The 21046-nt window shown below is 44.7% G+C and overlaps 1 protein-coding gene across 1 annotated transcript in view; it reads right to left on the reverse strand.

The window, feature by feature from the left end:
* NXN (nucleoredoxin) overlaps window positions 1-21046 on the reverse strand; it is a 592564-nt gene that overhangs the window by 237768 nt on the left and 333750 nt on the right. The gene's annotated exons all lie outside the window — the stretch shown is intronic.

Genomic DNA, 21046 nt, shown 5'->3' on the forward strand with positions numbered 1-21046 from the left:
TCACTTGGCGGGAGATATTGCTATCGATAGACGAAATGGTTACACAGTCAAATGGCCGGTGTAAATCAACTTGAACTTTGTAAGAATCTTTTGACCGTCTGTAAAGGTGATTTTATAGCCTGCCTCGATGAAAATACAAATAAAACAGATATTGTTAGTTCTTTTGGGAAAATAACTCAGACTATACAAAACAGACTACGGGCAAAAAGTAAGAAAGGGGCTGATAAGAGAAGTGGTTGGTTTGATTCCAAATGTTCTCAAACCCATACAGCCTTGATAACCGCCCTACATAAGCCCATAAATGATCGAGCAGATATAAAAAGGGCAAGATTAGCCTATAAGACGTCTCTTAAGTAACGCAAGGCGATCATAAAGTCGGAACTATGGCAAGATCTAAAGTGAGCATTAGCTTTGAAAGATACGAAAGGTTGCTGGAAGGCAGTGAATGACCCTTTCCTCGCCCCAGCTAACCTGCCTAGTAACAAAATAGCAATAGGGGAGGATAAATGGGTGTCCCACTTTTCTGGCCTTTATAATAATCAGGTGGACCCCCAAAATGAGGCGGCCATATGTTTAAATCCTCCAAACCATCTTCCTATTGAAATTGACTGACGCCCAGGATGTGATCTAGGCCATTAATGAAAGTAAGGGGGGCAAAGCCCCGGGCCCCGACAGTATACCAGTGGATTTATTTAAATCAGATCCACTGATATGGGAACCCCTGCTAGCCCTGGTTTTAAAAGCTTGTTTCTCCATGGGATTCACAGCCACTTGGACGGAATCGATAATTGTCCCTATTTACAAGAAGGGTAATCGGGACGATCCGTAATGCTACAGACCAATATCATTATTAGGTGACTGGGCGCGTCGTTTTAAACCACCTCCAGTTATGGGCAGATGAAAACTGTATAATTTCTGAATTACAGTACGGCTTCTGCCAAGGTGTGGGAACCGTTGAACAATGTCTGAATCTGAACTTACTGGTAGGAAAGTATTTAAAGGATAAAAAGAGGAATTTATTCTTATGTTTTGTTGTTTTGAGTTTAGCCTTTGACTGTGTTAACCATCAGAAGCTATGGAGCATTTTAGATATTATGGGGGTTGATCCACCCATTCTTAATTTTTTAATACAGTCTTATCTAGATGCTAGGGCCGGGTGCACTATGGAAGGGGTGGTGAACTCAGTAAGACCCTACCGGTAAAGAAGGGGGTGAGGCAGGGGTGTGTGTTGGCACCCCTCTTGTTCACTCTTTACTTCAAATTCACTCTTTATATTAACAGCATGGGGGCAAAATTAGGTAATGATTGTCATGATCTGCCATGCATTAATGGACGGCCAATAGGAGCTTTATTATATGCTGATGATGCAGTCTTACTGGCTCGTACCCCCTTTGGCCTACAAAATGTAATTACCAGCTTTTCTGCCTATATGCTAGCTCTTGATCTTCGTGTAATTATAACCAAAACATTTACAATGAAATGTTGTAAGCCCAGCATCAAGTACCGAGAATCGTCATCGATAATGCGGCTGGAACCCTGCTACTTACGCTTCCGCAAACAGCTAAAAACCCTTCTCTTTCCCAAATAGGACCATCTTTCCACTTCTGGCCTAACGCAAGTTTCTTATAGCGCGGGGATGCCTCCGGGTCACCAGGCGCTCTACAAATCGTTAAATAAAGTAATAAATAAATAAATAATAATAGGAAACTCGAACACACGGCTCATTTTTCTTACCTGGGCATTGTTTTTGAAAAAATGGGTGTATGGTGTGAAAAAGTAAATTTTGCCATGTTGTATGTGCCTACGTGTTCCCCATGTTTTGTTATATGTGCATGATCGATATGCATGTATCCCCTTCTGATTGATTAAAGACGCAATTACAGTTGTGTCCATCTCTAGTATGCCAGTTTCCAGTCTTCGTGAAAACAACGAATATTAGGCCTATGTAAACCTACGTTGCCACATTTTACAGTGTGCACGTTAATTCATTGAATTGTCCCCGTTTCTAGGCCTCAAAAGGGCCCGGACTCAGATTCAGCTCCTGTCTCCTGAACCCTCTCCGAGGAGCGATACAGCCCCCACCTGCATCCCTGACCTTTAGCTTACTTCTTGCCTCGCAGTGCCCGGCTCGGCCTGGCTCTGCCTCCCAGTCTGCCAAGAATATGTTATGTTTCTAGTTATCAGTCCAGCCCTCCTTCTCTGCATTCCTAAGCTACTGAATCGCATCAATAGTTTCCGTCATAGTCTAGCCTTTATGTCTCCATGAAAGAGAAATACTGTATTAATATTCATAGAATATTCCTCACACACGCACTACATATAGAATAATGCATGCACCAGTCTTAATGTCTGTTAGCCTTTGCCCTGATAACTTTTGGATTCTATCAACATGTACTATAAACACCAGATACCAGATATGCCTGAGTACATGTCACTCTGACACTCCAGACTTTAGTCTCCTCTTCTAGTGCAGAAGTCATAGCCCCCAGTTCTCCCTAGTAACACGTCATTGTCAGTTTGCGCGCACCACTAGGTTAGAGGTCCCAGCTGCTCAGGTAGCCCCCTCCATGTTTCCGCCCCGTTTATGACATATTCTGTTACGTTTGCATCACATGTCTATGTATACGCCCTGTACACACCTCTTGTTACACCCACTTTATGCCTTATCTTTCGCGACTGCTACAAACTCCGCCTACTGCTACGCCTACTGTATTGAATGCAATGTAATTGTTTTTAGTATATATATTAATGCACTGTTATTAAAAGCGAGCCAATTCCCAGATCCTGTCCCCGGCAGCTGCCATCCTATTCCCATGCAGGCTGTCCTGTTCCTGTCCTTTTATGCCTGATTAAAGCCTGTATACTTCAGCTACCTCGAATCTTGACTCTTATTTATTGAGCTATCTGTTATTAGAGTATCCTGAAAAATAGAACCGGTAATTAATTATTTATTTACCACATAATGGCGCCCGAATAGGGACTTGCCCTTTCCCCACGCGCCGGAGAAGCCACGAAGGCCCCCTGATCCTCTGCAGCCGTGACGGAACCATACCAGCCACGTGCAGATATTTCTGCTTCAAGTATCCCTCAGGCCCACGGAGGAGACGGAGGTTGCGGTCCAGCGTCCAGACGAGGCGGTGGAGGAACGCGGCGAGTCCCGACCAGAGCCCAAGCCGAGAGTCCAAGGTCCGAGGTATCCGGAGGCCCACCTGTAATGTAACTGAAGTCCGAAGTTCGTCCGTCCGTCGTCGTAGCAGTCCAGTCCAGTCCGAGGCCTTCCGTTCTTGCTGCCCGGTGAGTACCGTTGCTGGGGTAGTATCTAGACAGGGTCAATTAATTTGTCTCTGGTCCGTGGGTTTGGGTACACAGATCCAACACGAAGTGTCCACCTAGGTGGATGCGGGTCCTGACGTGTCTCTTTATGAGACCGGTAAGTTTCGTACTGTTTTAGCAGTGCATCTAGTCATTCCAGTAAGTTCTGTTCTGTTCTCGAGAAATTCATGTGTTTCTGTTTTCAGTATTCCAGGTAGTATTCTGTCCGAACTGTTATTTTAAATGTTATTTCATGTGTTTTCAATGTTGTGGTATGAGTGATTTGTTTTCACGTTATTATTGTGTTTATCGTGTATTGTATTGTGTCCAGATTCCAGTCTAAGTTATGCCTCTGTTCACGAAGTTACGTCAGTTAAAAACCAGAAAAGGTCTGCTCGAGGAAGCAGTTCCTGTCCCGCCTAGGGACAGTCCAGGTCATTTTATGTATCATAAGCATGGCATAAGTGCCATATTATATCTAGACTTATGGGTAGAGTACACCAAAGAATTAGAGGAAAAATATAGATGGCCCGTATCAGGTACGTGGGATGCCGAGTGCATCATGCGAGTAGAAGAAGTATTATGGAAAAAGAAAGCCAGACAGTCCCAGAAAGATGCCATCGAGTTATGGCGCAAAGAATCTCATAAAAGAACCGAAAAAGAAATCAGAAAGTCAGAATTAAGTAGAGAATCCTCAGAAAGAGCGCAAGAAAGGGAATCAATCGAAGTAGGTGAACGAGTTAAAGCCGAACAGTCAGACAGACAGAGAAATGCCCTTATTAAGGGTATGTATCCTCTTCTTGCCGAGGGCTTGCCAAAGGCAACCCCGGAAGCACCATGTAATTTTCCGCCGCCATTAGTTCCGATTAAGCTACGTCACAAACCGACCGCAGCTGATATTTTTCTCTCGTCCTATTTGGACGACACAGTCCCAGAATATGCAAATCCTGTTCCGCCAGCTCCTGTAAATAATGTAATTCCTGTTCCTCCAGCCACCGGGGCACCTGTTACAGCACCTGTTACGGTACCCCCGGTCCAGCCCGTAGTACAAGTTCCCGCTACATCGGTCACTCTGCCAGCACGAAGAGTATCAGTCGACGATTCTAGTATAGGGGCCGCGGGGGGAGGTCCTCCTGGTACCCCGCCGCCACACAAACGTGTAACGTTAGTCGAGTTACATGAACGTGCGTTACAGCGTACGCCCAAATATCAGTCCGTTGCAGATATCAAACGAGCTCTTACCGAATGCCGTTATGATCCAGTCCCAGGCGATGATAATATGGTTATATATTCATTGCGTGTAAGACGGGTGACCGAGTATTTGGACACCCTACCGAATATGAAAGAAGATCTAGACAGAATATATCGTTTCATTCGTACAGGAGAAGACCCAGAAAGTATTGGCGAAATCATGTCTCTAAGGAAAGCTGAGACCCAGCTCATGCTATTAAAATTTCTAATCAATTGTTTAGTAAGGGAACAAGATTGTCCGACTAAAGATCCGATCGAAATGAGAATTCTGACAAAGTGGAGTGATCATATAGCCGAGGGAAGACACAAGACACTCAGTAGTATAGAGAGTATGTACAAGAAAATTCGTAAGGAAATAATAAGGTTACACGAGAAACGCAAAGCAGCACAAGTGTCCGAGAAAGAAGACAACACTGATACTGAAGAGGTAGAAGACGAGAATACCGCCAGAATAGCGTATGTAGGTAAATCTAGATTTCCAGACCGACATTCGCGCCTAGAACACAAGAAAGTTTTTCACCTTCCAGCACTAGAACAAGGTTCTCTTGAGCAAGTATTTCAAGCTACCGCTCACATTCTGAAATCACGAATCGGTTATAGTGAACTTAGTACCATGCATGAACAAGAACTAGCCCGATCAGCAGTCCGATGGGCTACTGATTCTACCACTTTTCCAGACGAAATAGTGGCACAAATGTTTCTGAAACTGCCCCCAGCCGAGCAGCGACTGGTGGGTATGTATATGATCCAGCACCTCATCACACTGTATGAGGGTCAGCATTCTGATCCAGGTCCGTTACATGATGTTCTGAACGAGTTGCTCCAGTATAGATGGAAAGGTTTAGGTACCGATTTAATTAGTGTCATTCTAGAACAGCGCCACAAATATCGAACGTTCCTGAATCCGCATTTTGTTCACGTCTCACCTCCAGAAAGTAAATCATTTTACATAGATAGACAGCATCCGTTACGAGAAGTACACCCAGTTAGGACAGCGGGTGGTGAAATGCAACGAGTATTTGTTTACACCCCTATCACAAAGATGGAACTCTTAGAGATGAAGAAATTAATTCCTTGTCACGACAAAGATCCAGCAGGGTTCCATCGAGAATTAAAAGACATGCTCCGTATGGGAGAATACACATATCCTGATATCATTAAAATGCTAAAGGTCCTGTTGCCCGCAGGGGTATATGAAAAACTCAAGGAAAAAGAATGGGAGGTGGGAGAGAAAAAGATTGATTGGACAGCTCTAGAAGCTGAAGATAAAATACGAGTACCAGGTACCGGTCTTGGGGACAAATGTAAAGAATTGCCCGAGTTATTGATACAAGTTTTGCCAAGGTTACTAGCCACGAAAAAGGAAGATTGGGATGCAATCTCAGCATGTAAACAGAAACAGGATGAAGACACTAGTGATTTTTATTCTAGATTTGAGAAATGTTTTATTATCAACAGTGGTTTGAAGACAAGTAGCGAGTCGTACCCTCATCTTTTTGTTACTAAACTAGTCGAGAATTCAAGTCCACAAGTTAAAAATCGAGTTTTGAAAGTCGAAAGTAGTTGGCAAGCTAATACTCCGTCACAAATGCTTCAAATGCTCCAGTATTACCAGAACAGAATCAGGGAAGAGCAAGAACACGAAAGGAGACGTATGAAAGATACGAAAATGAAAGTATTAGTTGCACAATCTGTTCCACAAGACAGTCAGAAGAGGGGTCCGAATCAAGTCAGTCATCCTGCAGCTCCCGTTAAAGGGACATGCAATTATTGTAAACAGCCAGGTCATTTTATAAACGAGTGTGCAGTTCTGAAACACAACATAGCAACTGGTAAGACTAAAGAAAGACCACGTCCGCCTAGACAAGAACAAGTTTCACAGACTTCTCAGTCACCACAGAATGCACAACAGACAGCTCCAGCACCGCAGCCTATCGCTGCAACACAGCATGTTACACAGCAGATGTACCAGTATGCCCAGACAGAGTATCCAGAGTATCAACAGTATTCATGAAACAGCCTAGAGTGGGAGGTAGGCTTGCCTCTCATCGAGATACCTGTAGATCAAGAGGGTCCCTATGTACACAGTCAAGTATTAGGGAAAGACAGAAAGTTTCTGATTGATACAGGGGCAAGTAGGACTACTATCAGTCATGACGAGGTTCCAGTGGCTCCGCTCTCAGGCTCTAAAAATGTTTCCCTTGGATTTTCAGGAAAGCCTATTGTTAACGAGATTTCAAAACCAGTTACTCTAGAAGTTGGTCCATTGTCCCGAACTACTGATTTGTTACTTACGAAGTCATGTCCAGAAAATCTGTTAGGCATTAAAACATTGAAAGAATTAGGTGCAGTAATTTGCTGCTCCCCAGAAGGAATACGTTTGTTTTTGCGTGACTTTAAAGGTCACTATGTATTAAGCGATTTTGATCCAAGACTCCTAAATGTACCACAGCATTTATGGGCGCAAGGTCCAACTGATGTAGGTTTTATGCAAATCACACCCCATCGTGTGACTCTCAAGCAAGGTATAGTTTTGCCACGAATCAGACAGTACAGATTGCCACCTGAGGCTGTAGCAGCCTTATCCAAAATTATTGACGAGCTTATTGCTCAAGGAGTGGTTGTAGAAACTGACTCCAATGTATGTAATTCTCCTATCATTCCAGTCATGAAACGTACTGATCCAAATGCACCTCCAGTATATCGATTAGTGATTGACCTTCGAGAACTTAATAAATGTATCATACCCCAGTATCCAGTAGTCCCAGATATTTCTTCCCTATTAACAGCTATTGATTCTGAAGCTACATTTTTCACTGTTATAGACCTCAAGAATGCATTTTTCAGTGTCCCCATTCATCCAGACAGCCAGTACCTTTTTGGTTTTTGTTTAAATGGAAGGAGCTATAAATTCACACGAGCTCCTCAAGGTTTCACAGAAAGTCCTAGTATTTACAGTCAAGCACTCAAGAGACAACTAGACAATATTCACATGCCAACTGACACTGCCCTGCTCCAGTATGTCGATGATCTACTGATCACTGCCCGTTCTGAACGTGACTGCGAGCGAGCGTCACTTACAGTCCTGTATTTTCTGGCCGAGCAGGGGCACAAGGTGTCCCCTTCCAAATTATAATTCTGTGTCCAGCAAGTGATCTACTTAGGCCACTTGCTGTCCAAGTGGGGTAGGCAGTTGACACCAGACCGTATCCAGTTGATAGCGAGTCTTCCGCAGCCCAAGACACAGAAGGAGGTACGTGCTTTTATTGGCCTTACTTCTTATTGCAGACAATGGATTCCTCAGTATGCATTTCTAGCCAAGCCATTGATACAGTTAACGACACAGGAGGCAGCCGTATCGACTGTCCTTCCTTGGACATCTGAACATACACTTAGTTTTAATGAATTAAAGAAAGCCTACACTCTTGTCGTTCACAGGTTGCCGCCGCATTCCCAGACAATACCGAAGTGAAACCGCATGAGGTCATTCCAGGCGACCTCGTCCTTGTAAGGAACTTTGATCGTTCAAGTCCGCTGGAGCCTCGTTGGAAAGAGCCGCGACTTGTCCTTCTGACCACCCGCACGGCCGTGAAGTTGGAGGGCCGCAAGGGATGGGTCCATCTGTCCCACGTCAAGAAGTTCCATGGACTTCGTAAAAAGACATTCGAAAAGGACTGTTCCATTTCTAAAGACTGCCTGAAACCAGAACTTAAATCTGAATTAAAAGTTCCTCTGTTAGAGAAAACTCCGCAGCAGGAGTATAAGTTAAAGCTCCGGTCTAGTAAAATAAGTCAGCCAGTTTAATTGTCTAAGTCCCTCTCGGGTGAAACGGTTAGACAGGTATCTGACATGTATGAGATAGACCCCCATAGTGAGAGAGTTAGTCAAAACTCTATACGATGTATCGTCATTCTAAGTTTCTTATTGTTTCTAAGTTTGATGGTTACCTGCACAAGTTATGCATTACATTTATGTTTTCCAAGTTCACATGTAAATAAGTTTGCTAATGCTACAGTAGAGCACACATTTAGTGATCTGCCTCCTCACGAGTTATCCTATCGTCTTGCTATGCGCAATAACACCTTTATAAGAATGTTACACTATTCACACCAGACCAGCAATGCCACTAATTGTTGGGTGTGTGGTCGACTCCCCCCTTTCCAGACACCGAAGGGAGTTCTGCCACTCTTTCCTTATCCGTTTTCACACAATGGTTCGTGTGGAGCATGGTCCACTTTAACGTCATCCTCCAATGATATGTCCCTTCTGAATAGAACATGTTTCCCAGACAAGCAAGGTCTCCCCCATAGAACAGGGTTAGATCTAGAAAATGAAGTATATGATTTGGGTAATTATTCTTCGAATTTTATGGTCCTGAATGTTCAGTCTGATACTACTCCAGATTTACCTGCTATTTCAGTACTACCAGTCAAAGGCGAATTATGTGTCAGAAAGAATGGTTCCGCACATGTAGGACATAGTGATTGTACTACTACTGTCGAGTATAGTGACAGTGGGAAATCTATTTTCAAAGCCTCACGTCATTCTTATTTTGTGTGTGGTCAGACCGCATATGTTCGTCTGCCCCTCGATTGGGATGGAACATGTTACATTGCCTTCCTACTGCCACCAGTTTTTCTAGCCCCATCTGATTATCACAGAAACACACATCTAGTACACGTCAGACATAGAAGGGAGATCGAGTCCCCAATAGTCGATCAAACTGAAACTACTCTAGAACAATATCAAGATTTCAATAAAGGTTTCTTCTTCTTTATAGGACCTATCCAGAATAGTAAGTTAATACGTAGACTAACCAGAACCCTTGAAGCAGTAGTGAATGAGACTACTTCTGCTCTAGGTAACTTAACCGAAGAGCAATCTGCTATGAGATTTGTCGTGCTCCAAAATCGTCTCGTTCTTGACGTCATACTGGCCGATAGAGGAGGAGCATGTAGAGTCATCGGATCTAGTTGCTGCATTTTCATTCCTAATAACGCGCCGTCTGTTTATTCAGCTATAACCAGACTTCACAAAATTGCCCATCAGTTACACCAGAATCCAGGCACCTGGACATGGTCCGGTTGGCTCTGGAGTATCATATCTGCCTGGGGATGGAAAGTATTGTCATTCCTAGGTATTGCAGTAATGATCATATTCAGTTGCTGCCTCTGTATACAATGTGGCCCTGCGATTTGCGGCATTTGTGCTACCTCTTGTATTCCTAGTCCTAAATCCCGTTCCAAGACAATTCGAGACGAGCAAATGATGCTATATGAAATGATAGATGGTATCATGAATATTGATGTTTCCTGATGGAAACGTAGGGCACAAGGAGGGAATGTGGAAAAGTAAATTTTGCCATGTTGTATGTGCCTACGTGTTCCCCATGTTTTGTTATATGTGCATGATCGATATGCATGTATCCCCTTCTGATTGATTAAAGACGCAATTACAGTTGTGTCCATCTCTAGTATGCCAGTTTCCAGTCTTCGTGAAAACAACGAATATTAGGCCTATGTAAACCTACGTTGCCACATTTTACAGTGTGCACGTTAATTCATTGAATTGTCCCCGTTTCTAGGCCTCAAAAGGGCCCGGACTCAGATTCAGCTCCTGTCTCCTGAACCCTCTCCGAGGAGCGATACAGCCCCCACCTGCATCCCTGACCTTTAGCTTACTTCTTGCCTCGCAGTGCCCGGCTCGGCCTGGCTCTGCCTCCCAGTCTGCCAAGAATATGTTATGTTTCTAGTTATCAGTCCAGCCCTCCTTCTCTGCATTCCTAAGCTACTGAATCGCATCAATAGTTTCCGTCATAGTCTAGCCTTTATGTCTCCATGAAAGAGAAATACTGTATTAATATTCATAGAATATTCCTCACACACGCACTACATATAGAATAATGCATGCACCAGTCTTAATGTCTGTTAGCCTTTGCCCTGATAACTTTTGGATTCTATCAACATGTACTATAAACACCAGATACCAGATATGCCTGAGTACATGTCACTCTGACACTCCAGACTTTAGTCTCCTCTTCTAGTGCAGAAGTCATAGCCCCCAGTTCTCCCTAGTAACACGTCATTGTCAGTTTGCGCGCACCACTAGGTTAGAGGTCCCAGCTGCTCAGGTAGCCCCCTCCATGTTTCCGCCCCGTTTATGACATATTCTGTTACGTTTGCATCACATGTCTATGTATACGCCCTGTACACACCTCTTGTTACACCCACTTTATGCCTTATCTTTCGCGACTGCTACAAACTCCGCCTACTGCTACGCCTACTGTATTGAATGCAATGTAATTGTTTTTAGTATATATATTAATGCACTGTTATTAAAAGCGAGCCAATTCCCAGATCCTGTCCCCGGCAGCTGCCATCCTATTCCCATGCAGGCTGTCCTGTTCCTGTCCTTTTATGCCTGATTAAAGCCTGTATACTTCAGCTACCTCGAATCTTGACTCTTATTTATTGAGCTGTCTGTTATTAGAGTATCCTGAAAAATAGAACCGGTAATTAATTATTTATTTACCACAATGGGCTCAAGCTATTGAATCGAGAAAATTATTATTTTGTAAAGCCACTGGTGCTGTAATCAACTTTGCAAGGAAATTGGGAAGGCGCCCCGTTGACTTAATAATCTATAAAGCGAAATGCATTCCTGTTTCTATGTATGGAGCAGGTATCTGGGGTTATGCTAATGCTGAGTGCCTGCAAATAGTTGAAAACAGGTTCCTGCGATATCTTTTGGCTGTACCCAGTAGCACAGCCGCATTTGTATGCCACGCTGAGTTGGGGCTGCCTTATCTTTTAGATTTGAATAAATTGCAGCCCATCTTGCTGTGGCATAAAGTTTGGACTGGTATCTCTACTGGTTTGAACAAGGACCTGATTAAAGATGGTTTGTCCCTTGATGGGGTTGATCGTATTTCCTGGTTGACTTATGTCAAAAAATTTTTAGAGAGTCTAGGACATCCAGAATATTTCTCCAATCCTGACAGCGTGAACAATGTTACTAGAAATAATTTAAAATCATTATGTTTGGACTATCTGGAGTCCATTAATCCATCCAGTAATATTGTAAAACCGTCAGTGAGTACACACCAACTACTCTTGACTCAACCGGGGATACAACCATACTTACTGAACACTGCAGGAGCCTATGATAGATTGTTATTGACCCGCCTACGCCTTGGCATTTTTCACACTAGGGTTACCGTCCCAAAAATCAACGACTGGTCCCGCACCTTATGTCTATGCCCGTGTGACAATATCTCTGTTCAGTCGACAATCCACGTTATGTTTTTTTGAGTTTTATTCTATGCCCAGGAGAAAATGGATATTACCAATTTTAATGAGTTATGCTTGAGACAATGTCGCCCGCCTTTTTAAAGCTGCAATATCTGAATGACAGATCTGTGACAGATCACATTGTTAAATATTTGAAAGGGGTGGTCAGACAACGGCTGTCAATGGATGGTCCTATTCTTAAAGCATCGCTTGAATTTATATTTTGTATATATACATAAAATGTATGTTTTTATTGTTTATTATGTTTTGTGCTTTTATGGTTTAACAATTTTTAAATCAAATAAAGCGTATTCTGATCTGAGACACGATAAAGTGTATTAAACTTATTTTAATGACGTGCTCTAAGATGCAGTATTTTTGCGAGCATAAGCAGACATATGATTAAAAATAATACTATCAGCATTGTTACAATTCCATAAAACAGAAAAGGAGAAATTATATTATAATGATGGTGGGAACAGGTTATATAGCACCTAGTAAGCCATCCTCCCTAGCTAATAACTATGTTAAATATAGAAGGTCTCTTAGGCTTGAATAGGGGACCCCATACCTCCAAGATCAGCAGAAGTGAATCACATCATGATCTGCAATAGCACTCTGTCTCTCTGGAAACGGCTTCCTTCAGAGTGTCTAAATCATGTATGTAGTGTGATATTGAAGACGCCAGGATTTCAGTTAGCTGCAGCTGCGTGCATGTTATGTCTAGTGCATGAGTCGATCAGCCTGAACTACACCGAACATTGTTTTGATAACCTTGGAGGCTTCAGCACTCACTGTGCAGACTAAGGTCGAGCTGTAAGTCTAGGGACGTTGAAAACAAGCCATTCTCATGTGAAGCAATTCATGCAGCCTAACTTACAACAACAGTTACATATAGTGTTGTGTGCAAAAAAGCAAAACGGTAAAATGGCGTTTAAACTTGTAATAAGCTTATGCTAACATAGCAATGCACAAGTAAGGCCCAGCCCTCACTACACTGGTGCGCCTAAGGTGCGCCAAAGGCATGCCCATCTGCCTATGTCTGAACCAGGACCATGCCCAGCTCCAGGACCCCTGTCCTGCCCCTCCTCCAGAAGATACAATATTGCTGAGCTCTACACACTTGATCCCAAACGCTGCAACAAACACTTCCACCGCCCCAACCCACGATCCATTGTAGGACCTTTCACCTGAACCTACTGCCACTTCACCTGCAACTGCACACACACCAGCCTATCCCAAATAAGTCACAGACACCACCGGAATAAAAACACCAACTTGCATGCGTCTTTCTAAACACACGCTCACTATGCAAGCATTCCACTGAATAATGGGACGTCATCACCACCCTCGCACCTGACATAGACTTCCTCACTGATAACTACCTCAACCTAACATCTCCACATTGGTACAGCGATCTCCGACGGATATACCATCACTCACCTGAACTGCACCAACAAGCCGGAAGGATGAACAGCTATCACCCACAAAGAGACCATACAGTGTACCACTACCTCCGACAACCCCACCACCCCTATGGAATATCTCAACTTCAAGCGCCACATGAATGGCAAGACAACCAGCAGAAGCACCCTCATATAACAACCCCCGGGCCCATGCTCCAGCTTCTGAAACACCATCGCAAACTTCATTGCACCCCTAGCCTTACGCTCCATGGACTACAACTTCCTCAGCGCCCTACATTTTCACGTTAACGACCCCAACGACAAAAACACTGCACACCTCCTCGACAGTATGAGCAGCCCCAGAATGACCCAAATCGTCCAAGATTCTACACACACACCCCAGGAGACACCCTGTAACCAATTTTTACCTCCAGCAATCGCTGATCACTCCATCGTCCTCTTCAGCATCTCCAGCTCGTGCACCGCCACCCCCAAGATAACCTACGCCCCCCACCAGAGGTGGAACAAAATCTCAGAGACCAGCTGGGTGAAAACCCTCAACACCTCCAACCTTGAACAGAGAGTGAAAATCGTTCAGGCTTGGATCACCAATTGTGCAGACAGCATTGTCCCCATCAAGAGCAACATCCAGAGAAAATCCTCCAAAAAGGCCAAATGGTACATCCAAGAACTCAGAACAACGAAACAGGACATCAAACAGTTGGAAACGAGATGGCAACAAAGAAGACAGCCTCTGCCGCAAGCACAGAAACCAGCGCCAACACCAAGGAACTTTTCAACATTTTAAACAATTCTCCAACCCGAATGCCAGCAAAAACAACATCATACCCTGACAGGAGCTGTGCGACAACCTCACCCATTTCTTCCACAACAAGATCGCAACCATATACAGAAACTTCGAATCCCAACCCACACCTAGACTTCCTAGACATGTCCACCACCTCAGTAACCGACACGAACTACACACTGACCACCTGGAACACCCACTCCACCTAGAACACCACCTCCGCCATGAAATCCATCCACTCAGGAGCTCCCACAGACCCATGCCCGCACCACATATTCAACCTCAGAAACCAAAGGATTGACCAGGAACTAATCACCCTACTCAACACCTCTTATCACCACCGCAACATTTCCTGATACCTGGAACCATGCTAAAGTCAGACCACTACTCAAAAAACCCTTCCCCCACGAACTCAAAAAAACTACCAGCCAATCTCCCTGCTCCCATTTCCAACAAAGGTACTAGAAAAGTTCATCAACAATCAACTTATGACACAACTGTAGCAGAACCTGCTACTCGACGCCTCCCAATCTGGCTTTTGCAGCAAATACAGAACCTAAACCACCCTCATCGCAGTCACTAACGGCATCCGAACCCTACCTGACCACGGATAAACAGCAGATTTTAATCTCCCCTACCTCTCGGCATCCTTCGACACCATATCCCACCACACATAGATCGAAAAACTCAACCACATCAGCATCCAAGGGGATGCGCTCAGATGGATCACCTCCTTCCTCACCAGAAGAACCCATAGAATCCACCTCTTACCTTTCACCTCTGAACCTAAGGAGATCACATGTGGTGTGCTGCAGGGCTCATCCCTCAGCCTCACGCTCTTCAACGCATATATGACCCCACTGGCCAACATCGTCAGATTCCATGGTCTCAACATAATTTCCTATGCAGATGACACCCAACTCATCTTCTCATTCACCGATGACTCCCCACCACAAGAACCAACTTCCACAGATGCATGGCAAACATCGCGGGCTAGATGAAGAATAACTGAACACAGACAAGACGATAGTACTGAAACAACAGCAACACATGGAAGGACTCCTGGTGGCCATCAGACCAAGGACCTGTCCCACTCCCTTTGATCATGCAAAACCCTCAGGATCATCACCGACAACAAGCTTACCATGAAATCAAAGAGCAACATCATCTCCCTCCACCTGCTTCCTCACTCTGCGCCTGCTAAGTAAGATCTTCAAGTGGCTACCCCTACACATGAGACGCACGAGACACAGGACCTAATAACTAAGCCTGGGCTGAAAATTCCGTTCCGTTGCGGAATTCCGAGTAATTTCGCGTTCGGCGGAGAGCGCAAAATTGCCAAAGATTCCGTGATCTGCGGCTTTGCAGAATTGTTTGCCTGTTCATGCTTTCAAAATGCATGTTGCGAGAACACAAACCGAATTCGTGAACAGGAAAAAAGCATCACGAACGGGCGGAACAAGCAATTCCGCTCGTTTGCTGAACTTTTGCGTGCTCGCTGAGATTTTTTACCGTTTGGCTGAGCTTTGCGTAGCGCGACTACGCAAATTCCGCCATCCCCTACAAATCACCAGCCAACGGGACTACGGCAACGCCCTCTACGTAGTACTCATTCTTGGACTTTCCTGATGAACCTACATCACACCCCACCTCAGGCAACTCCAATAGCTCCCCGTCCAGAAGAGATGCCAATACAAGTTGCTGACCCACGCACACAAAGCTCTAAACAGCCAAGGACCCACCATACATTAACCACCGCATGAATTTCCAACAACTGTCGAGGAGACTATGCTCCGTCTCTCTTTTACTTGCCCATACTCCTCGCATCGACCGAAGCAGAAGTGGAGAACACTCCTTCTCCCACATCGCAGCAAAGTCACCTTCCTGACTAAATAAGGCTTCCTTGCAAGTTGAAACGAACTGGGGCCCAACCTTTTCTGTGAGCTGTAAAGATCTCTGTTCCATTCACTGAAGCTGCAGGTATGCTCCAACAAGTTGGTGGTGTCTTCCTTCCAGGCGCTTGATCATGTTAATCAAGGATTTATAGAGCGCACAGCTACTCAACAGGGTGTCCCGGTGCTATGACAGAAGAGACGAGAGAGCTAGAGCTCGGAGACCGAGAGGGGCTAATAAATTAAGGTGATTGCTGACACATCCAAGTTTTTAACTGCTTTCTAAACTCCAGAAGGGTTGTGGTCGGTCTCAGCGATAAAGGTAGGCTATTACAAGCGCGAGCCACTTGCACATGGAAAGACTGACCTCCACAACGGGCTCTGAAAAAACTCGGCGCCATGATCAAATATTGATGAGCTGATTTAAGCGATCTACGAGGAGTGTAGTAGAAAATTATTTTCCGGATGTAATGTGCCCCCAGCCCATGAAGAGCTTTAAAGGCAAGAGTTAGGGATTTGAACAGAATTCTGGACCGGACCGGAAGCCAATGTAATTTCTTCAGCTAGTGAGACATCCGTTCCCTGGCCCTTAACTTCAGGACCGCTCTGGCCGCCGAGTTCTGAACAATCTGCAGCCTGTTCAGTAAGCACTCCGGGAGACCAAGATATAGGACACTAACATAGTCCAATCTGGAGGTGATGATGGCCTGCACCACTAACTTTCTATGCATTGTTGGTAGCATGTAGAGAAATTTCCTAATCATTTTCAGAAGTCCAAAACATGTGCCAGTTACTGTCTGAACTTGAGTTTTCATGGATAGATTTTTTACTGTGTTAACTGCCATCTGGGGTGGCGACATTTCGTCAGGCCACTACTGTTTCCAAACATCCAGAGGGGGGGGAGCCAAAGAAGATAATTTCCGACTTCTCAGGATTGCATTTGAGTTGGTGGAGTTGAAACCAAGAGAACACTTCTGTCAGACAATTTCTAATCCTCTGTCCATTAAAAACTTCCCCCTTCCTACATGTGAACAACAACTGAGTTATAAGATATAATCTTAGCCTCGCCTGCCTCCGCTAACTTGGCTAGGGGAGACATGTAAAGAGTAAATAATACAGGGCTCAAATGGAGCCCTGGTGGACACCCACATTCAAAGGAGGAATCCTGGCTGTGAAGGGAGGAGACAAGACCTCTTGCCTTCTGTCCTGCAGAATGGAGGCAAACCATTTCAACACTGTGCCACCAAAACCACACTCCTGCAATCTCTGCAGTAGGCGATCATGGAGCAGGGTGTCGAAGGCTGCGGAGAGGTTCAAGAGAATCAAAACCGCTTTTCCTCCCTTATCGAGGGTCTCTCTGATGCTCGCAGAAACCTCAAGTAGGACCGTCTCAGTGCTGGAACGAAAGCCTGATTGGCTTGAGTGAAGAAGGTTATTTGTTTCTGAAAAGTTGGAGACTACCGAATGTACGTATTTTTCCAACGTTTTATCAAAAAACGGGAGAAGGGAGGTAGGTCTATAGTTGAAAAGTATAGTTTGGTCTGCTGAGGGTTTCTTCAACAGTGCACTTCCACTTCTCCGGAACTAGACCAGTATTCAAGGACAGATTCAGGATACTGTTGACTGTAAGATTCAGTATCTCTGCCAACCCAGCCAGAAATTTAGCGGGGCAGACGTCTGACGGGGAGCCAGACCTCAGCCCCTTCATTATTGATAAGGAAGATTCCAAAGGGACCGGGGGAAAGCAAGAAAGAGAAGCATTTCATAATTTGTTAAAACAGTTGTGCAGGAGGGAGTCCTTGTTTTCAGGTCCGTCCTGCAATCTGAACGAAGATTGGATCTCTGTTATTTTTGTATAGAAAAATTTGGCTAACTGGTTGATCCAATCCACGGAGAAGGGATGGTTAGATCCAGCATTGGGTGACGAGAAACTTTTCACTATGCTGAAAAGTTCTCTACTTTTGTTCCGGTGGATTCAATTTTACGAGCAAAAAATAATTTCTTTTCCTCCTGTATCTTTTTATGATAAGTTCTTCTAGTTTTTTTATATTTTTTTTATTTTCTGTACTGAAGTCTTTCCAGACGTTTGCAGTCTTTTCTGGACTGAGATAGAGTGGCATTGAACCACGGCGCAGATCATCTGACAGGTTTCGCCGGGTGTGTGATCAAGGGAGCTAGAGTCCTGTTACCTTGGTTGACCCAGATTTCAAGAGATTCTACATCCCATTCTATAGTCCCATATAACTCAAAGGGATGCTTGGCTAATTCATCTTTGAAGGATTCTGGTGTCATTTTTTGTACCACGGCCTATACGAAATCTGTGTCTGTCTTGCCTGGGACTGTCGGGATTTAACAAGTTTCTGGACCGTAAAGCCGATCAAGGAATTGTTCGACCATGGCAGGGGTAGCGAAACATTAGTTTGAATAACGCTGTTCCCAAAAATTTGATCAGGGTATGAACCTTATTGTGAGTGTGAGATATCACATTTGGGCAGAGATTCAGAGCTTCTATAGACTCCAATAGAGAGGTGGTATAGGCCTTCTCCTGATTGTCCAAGTGGATATTAAAATCCCCAAGCGTGATGGCCATTTATAGTTCTATAGGTTTATGGGCTCCTTTGTGGACCTCTGTGGTTAAGGCCTGGAAATTCCGGAGTCTACCATTTGGACTGGGTGCCTTGGTCCACCCTTCCACTGTGCGTGCCTGGCCTCCCATCCACTCCTGTAAGATCCCTTTCCTTATCAAGGGTGCAAGCCCCATGTCCTGACATTCCACAATTCAGCAGTTCCGTATTTTGGGTTGCCTTTTGCACTGCACCAGATGGCCTCTGATCCCTGAGCCCCTCCTGAAGTGATTGATCTTTTCTGATTCAGATAATACAGGTATGGCGGGAGGGACTACGAGGGACGTGTGAATGGGGAGTGGGAGTTGAGGTATTGTCTGTGTCGGAGGGGCAAAGATTGGAAAATATTTCCAGAATTTGTCGGCTCTTGTGCTTCATTACTTCTAGGTGACTTGGAAGGCGTATAGATTTTTTTAAGCAGATGCTGCCTTTTTGTCTGTTTTTTAAAACGTTTTTTGCCCTTTTTGTCAGGCAGGAAGATTAGAGTGGCTCAGGTGGAGATCCAATATCTGATATCGTCTGCAACCATCTTGTGGTATCCGCCACATCATACACTGGAGTGATCCTGTCCAAAGGCTCCCTTTGTTGATCAATTGGCTTGTTGAAAGAAGAAGAGGCCACCTGATCCTGGATGTCAGATGGTTGCTGAGAAACCTCCAGTGGAATGACTGGTTTGATTATACCATGGCTAATTTGATAGACAACCTGTACCATAATAGCATTTAATAACTTAGTCTGGGTTGCTTTATTTGTTGCAGAGACCTTAATTGTATCGACCAAATTCCCCAGTGTTTCTGGTAGTGTATTCAACTTGTAAATGATTGGGGAGCATGAACAGGGTTTATCCTTCACAAGGGATTTTACCTCTGTTTCCAGGAGATTAGGCTTTGAACCAATTTCTGCAAGTTGAGTTGCCAATGGTTGGATCAGATCGAATTGCAGTTCCATTTTCCATGACTGCCAGAGTAGAGACCGTACTATAGTGTCCTACATGGATCTATTTGTTACCAGCTCTTGGGTAAGCGGTGTGGCCTGCGGTATCAAAGCTGGTTCAGTGTTTTTTTCCGCTGGACCCTGTGTCACTGACTGGGTTTGCCCCAGTGTTTCAACTATTTGAGCCTCAATGTTAGGAAGTAAACAGTCCATCAGGATTCCCAGTTCCTGGTCAGTAAAGCTCTCCCTTCTGGGTAATGAACAAGCGGTCTTTTGATTTGGGTTAATTCATTGGTTTAAGGTAGCATGGCCATGTGGCTCGTCTGTTCCAGAGACCAATCCAAGGGACGATAAATTTGTGTAGTTATAAAAATAGTATTTGAGCTTAAGATTATGCTTGCGGTAACTGACAAGTAACCTATTTTAAAGTTAGGGCTGTAGCTAACAGCAGGCAATGCTTCTTGCAGTTGCTCCAGCACTCCTGTAAAAAGATCCTCGGACTTGGGTAAGGGGAGAGCAAGCTGTGGAGAGGAGTCTTGTCAGATCAATAATTGACTTGCACGGTTTTAAGCTGGGGCATGATTGTGTTCTGTGTATGGTGGGGAGCCCTGTGCGGGCAGATTTGTTGCTTGGCTTTATTGTGGCTACCTGAGGTGTGCTAGGCAGACTGATGGAACATCCCGAATTATTCAGGCAAATATCAATAGGTATCGTGTCTGGAATATATTTTTATTTCTTTGGCATGGTTTCTATTGCCTTTTAAAATTAATGTTTAATTGAGTTCTCTGTAGAGAAGTGAGCCCGAGATGGAGACAGGGCAGGACTCTTGCACCAACCCTCTATAGAACTAATCTGGGGCCAGTAGAAGTGACTTGGTCTGAAGCTAAGAGTTGTGACAACTGGTCACTCATTAATTCACCTGCCAGAGCTGCTTCCTTCTCACCATTTCCGAGGAGTTTACGCTTTTGACGTAAACTCAGGGGGTTTCACAGCTTTTTGAGATCTAGAGTGAAGTCTGATTAAACCTTGCGTGTCACCTTAGCCCCTGAAATAGCGCAGCAATGGAGGGGCATGAGCATGCAGCTAGGCGACTTTCTGGATAGATGGACTGATGAATGATAGCTGAGGGTGGCCGGGAATATTAAATAGCGGATCCTATGCCCTGTGCTTAAATACATATGGGCACCCACAAAAGCTTCCAAACCGCCGGACTGCCTTTCCATGGTTCCCAGACACCTCTTGCCACGGGGCAGGGGAGGCAGAAGATGACCTGTGGGGCCAGTGTAAATATCTCCTCTACAAGAATAGATGCACAATGGTAGACACAAAGAGGCTAACCCCCCAGGAGACGACCCACAGGGGCGACAGTCGTATACCATCAAGTGGCAGAGTCAAATGCACTGATGAGGATGTAGGCAGAGGTATGAGTGTAAGGGCATGACGTCGCGCATGAGGGCATGCTGGCTCCTCAACAAGGAGCAAGCCGCACTGGCCTACTGCCGGCCACCTCCGCAACTACGTCAAGGAGGCC

Source organism: Lissotriton helveticus, chromosome 3_1, assembly GCF_964261635.1.
Source record: "Lissotriton helveticus chromosome 3_1, aLisHel1.1, whole genome shotgun sequence".
In the NCBI taxonomy this organism is placed as follows: domain Eukaryota; kingdom Metazoa; phylum Chordata; class Amphibia; order Caudata; family Salamandridae; genus Lissotriton; species Lissotriton helveticus.